The 4,373-nt window shown below is 45.9% G+C and overlaps 1 long non-coding RNA gene across 2 annotated transcripts in view; it reads left to right on the forward strand.

Moving 5' to 3' along the window:
- LOC138159350 (uncharacterized) overlaps positions 1-4,373 on the forward strand; it is a 38,833-nt gene that overhangs the window by 32,476 nt on the left and 1,984 nt on the right. The window contains exon 1 of one of the 2 annotated variants that reach the window (XR_011167873.1): positions 33-1,175. The exons of the other annotated variant lie outside the window; for it this stretch is intronic. This is a non-coding gene — a long non-coding RNA (uncharacterized lncRNA). Of the gene's footprint in view, positions 1-32; positions 1,176-4,373 lie in introns of those variants that run through there. 2 annotated transcript variants of the gene reach the window in all.

Below are 4,373 nucleotides of genomic sequence, written 5' to 3' on the forward strand. Positions count from 1 at the left end.
CAAAAAAAAACTCTAGCCCCTGGATCCTAATACTCTAAGCCCTTTCCAGAGGGAAACTGTGCTAGTTCTGGCCAGGCTCTCTGAGTCATATGGTTAATAATAACAGCTCCTTATTACTCTGGCTTTAAAGTTGGCAAAGCACTGTCCTCACAAAGGTCCTGTGAGGTGTGGGGGGGGGGTAACAGATATCACCCCCACTTTGCAGATAAGGAAACTGAAGCACAGACTGATTGGAGAATGGGATCTTAGAGGCATTCTAATAGAAAGGGTCAGAGGAGTGGGTTTCCAACTGTGTGATCCAAGGTAAGACATCTAACCTCTCTGTGCCTCAGTTTCTCCATCTGTAAAATCAAAGGACTGAATTAAATGATCTCAAAGATCCTTCCTAGTCCTAAATCCTCTATTCTGCGTATTTTAGATAATTTATCTCAGCCCTCTCCTTTCTTAAAGGAGGAAATTTAGACTTATAAAGGGAGCTGACTTGCCCCTCCTAGGCCAGACCATGCAGTTAGATAGCAGGGCTAGGACATCTTGACTCCCAAGACCAATCCCAAGGTTTGTGTTTGAGTCATAAAACTAGACAAAGCCCAGACAATTGGGCTGGTTTGGGACCCCTTAATCTGAGCTAGCCTTAGTGTGATTTCAAGAAGGAACCACCCCTGTCAACCAAAATACTCTTCCTACCTTGCTGCAGATGCCCCAAATCCTGGGGGTAAAAAGTCTTTCTCCTAAGAAAGTTGGTGCTAAAAATGCAAATTCCCCCAGGACAGGGAACAGATTGTCATTTACACTGAAGCAAAGATATAACTAAGGGTTGGGCCAGAGGAGCTTTGCCTCAGGACAGAAAATTTAGGAGGCATCAGCAGGATGGTCTTCCACCCCTGCCAAGCTGGATGACCACAGACTTCCCATAGATTGTACCTCCTCCCCTGCCTGCTCCACCATTGTTTGAGGGTATGCTTTCTCTACAATCAGGGCTGTTTTCTTCACCCCACACCTGCAACTCCATGATGTCCAAGGCAAGTTCCAGTTTCCACCCATCCCATCCCTCCAACTTATTCTATGGACAAAATAAGCCTTGGATCCACACTGAATCATCACTGAACCTAGGAGGTGGGTCACTTACTTCGACAGATGGCAAGACCAAGATTCGAGAGGGAAGTGGCCTGACCACGGTACACAAAGTTCAGTTTGAACCCACGCTTGCTGCCTCCAGCTCCGATACTGTCAATAACTCAGATCCTTTTTGGACTTCGGGGGAAAGAGTGAGCTCTAGGTTTGAAATGGTGAGGGGTGCAGGAAGAACTGCACAGGAAGAGAGAGCTTCCTAAGGAAGTCCCATCTCCCCTCATTCCCCACTGCCCAGGCCTGGCAGCCTCCAGCTCCCCAGCTCTTCTCCCCACCCACTCACTCCACCCCTTGGGGCCAGGAATCCAGGCCTGGAGCCAGGATCATTCATTCCAAGCCAGAGAAGGCAAAGGACACTCAGCTGGGTCTCTCTCAGTGTCTCTCTCAGTGTCTCTCTCTCTCCCTCTCTCCCTCCCTCTCTCTCCCTCCCTTTCTCTCTCTCCCTCCCTCCCTCTCTCTCTTTCCCTCTCTCTCTCTCCCTCCCTCCTTCCCTCTCTCTCTCTGTCTCTGTCTGTCTGTCTGTCTGTCTGTCTCTCTCCCTCCCTCTCTTTCTCTTTTCCTGGGTGCCCTTCAGAATTTCCTCCAGCAGCCTGAGCCAGTGGAATTTAGATAGCTTAATGAGACTTCTCGGCAGCCAAGCAGAGTTAATTCCCTGAAAATGAAGGGTCTGATCCCCTCCTCTCCGGCACACAGGAGCATACAGACCTCTGATCCTGAATGCCCTCTCCTCCTCTATCACCCTATCTTCCTGCCCCTCATCCCCACACCTACATCCCCCTAAATCCTCTCTATCCAATTTCATAATAACCCTTTGTGCTTCTCTAGGGTCCACAATCTATAATGCATTTTCACCTGGATTTATCTCACTGGCTCATTACAACAGCCTTAGTCTAAGATAGTAGGTGTATACTCCCCATTACTACAGAGGAGGTACCAGTCTCAGAGCCAGGACCTGTTTTGCCTGCAGCTGAGCTGGGAACAGAACCCAAAGCTTTGAAGCCCTGCTGGTCCCCTCCATGTCCAGTGCTCTTTTTTTTCACATGTGTGCAAACTCACATATGCAGAATCCCAGAATGCCAGGGCTGGATGGACCCTCAGATTGGGGTCTGATACAACTGAGAGAAGCAAAGTCAGTCATTGGATTTCCCAGAGCTAACAAGTGGTAGACCTGGCACCAGAACTGGCCTTTGCATTTCAACTTTAGGTTCACACACACACACACACTGGTGTGTTCTGTTATAGACATTAATGAGAAGACAGTAATGGATAATGTCAAGGCAGCTGGGGTAGTACCAGAAGACCTGAATTCAAATCCTCAGACCCATATTAACTGTGTGGCCCTCTTACTTAACCATGGTCTGCCTCAGTTTCCTCAACTGTAAAACTGGTATAATAACAGCACATATCTCCCAGGACTGTCATGGGGAATCAAAAGAGAATAATTTTAAAGGGCTTAGTAGTATCTGGCACATAGAAGATATTATATAGATGTTAGCTATTTTATTATTATTATAATTATTACTATTATTGGTTTCTTCTCTCTCTAAACTTGTGATCTTATGACCAATGTACAGTGAGGGAGAGAGAGGGAGAAAGGAGATTTGTGCTTTCGGTGGTTTAAACCTCTTCTGGGCTTGCACTTCTCTTGATTTTATTCCCTACACAAAATCTTACCACCACTACCCCCCCAACACTGTGCAGCATTATTTCCCATAGGCAGCCAAAATTCAAAGAGGAACCTTCCCAGGCTTCCCAGAACTCCCCACCCTGTCTCTGCTCTTTGTATTGAAGCCAGATCTCTGCCAAAGCCCAGGCCCACACTCCTTTAAAAGGTGTGATGTGAAGGCCTGCAGTTGTCTTTTCTTAGGGGCAGGGGAGACAAGATTGCTGGAACTACCCCCCTCCCAGAATTACTCTGGCCCCTATCTTCCCCTCCTCCACCCCCAAAAGCAGGCAGGCCTGGGAGAGAGTGTCATCTCTAGAACTAGCTTCTTAAACATTTCTCAGCCTGCAAACCAAACCCCATAGCTCACTCCTGCTCTCTCCTACAGGCCTTTCCCCTCAGCCTTCTCTCCTTTCTAACAGACCACAATGATCAATCTATAAAAGAAAGAGAAGACCCTCTTACCCTCCCAAGAAAAGGCCAGAGAAAAAAGTAAGAACTGGAAAGCTGGTCTGGGGAGTCACTGAGTCCAAGGTTCCTTAGCTGTTTAAGTGTCCTGGACCCCAGGACAGCAACCTGGCCAAGCCTAGGGACCTGTTTTCAGAACCATGTCTTCAAATGCATAAAACAAAATGCAGAGTATAACAAAGGAAATAAATTATACCGAAATTCAGTTATCAGAATATATAGGAAAAAAACCAGCTCAAGTTCACAGGCCCAAGGTTAAGACATTACCTAAGACATAAGCCAAGATGATTCATCAACAGCATTGACTATCTTCTGTGTACCAGGTACTCTGCTAAGAGATAGGGACACAAATATTTTTTTAAGTCCCTGCCCTCAAGGAGCTTATATTCCAATGGGGGAAAAGAACAGGAACACAGATAAATATTTACAAAATACATACTGTGGCAAAACAAAGTAAGTTGGGGGGAAGCCAGGTTCCTACATGGTGAGAGGCAGCCTTGGTAGCTAGAGAAAATGTCAGACTTGTAGTCAGGGAGACCTTGGTTCAAATCCTACCACAGACATCAACTAGCTGTGTGATCACACAGACTGTCTCAGTTTCTTCATCTGCAAAATGGGAGTCATAACTGCTGTACTTACCTCAGAGTATTGTGAGACTTAAAAGAGAAAATGTATATAACTCACTTTGCCAAACTTTGGCTCTACTGGGCCCTCTCTTCCGATTGGTGAATCTCTGGCCAGGTCACCATCTCACCAGAGTGTCCAGGCCATGCCCATTTCATTCCTGGCTCTACTCTTCATGCTCCAGATTTCTCCACCTCCTTGCCAGAAGCCTTGTCTTTGGGCACCGCCCCGTTTTACTCCCTGTCTATTCCCATTAGAATGTAAGCTCTATGAGGAGGGAAACTGTCTTTTTTTACTTGTATTTGTATTTCCAGGCACCTAACATGATATAAAAAAGCTTAGTATAGCTTAATATAGCATAATAATAGCTATCTATCCATGTCTCTCTCTAGTATCTATCTATCCATCAATCCATTTATCTATCTATCCATCCATCCACATATCTATCTATCTATCTATCTATCTATCTATCTATCTATCTATCTATCTA

The sequence above is a fragment of the Petaurus breviceps genome, unplaced genomic scaffold, assembly GCF_028583685.1.
Source record: "Petaurus breviceps papuanus isolate PSGF00001 unplaced genomic scaffold, PetGlider_PUasm1.0 176, whole genome shotgun sequence".
Classification (NCBI taxonomy): Eukaryota; Metazoa; Chordata; class Mammalia; order Diprotodontia; family Petauridae; genus Petaurus; species Petaurus breviceps.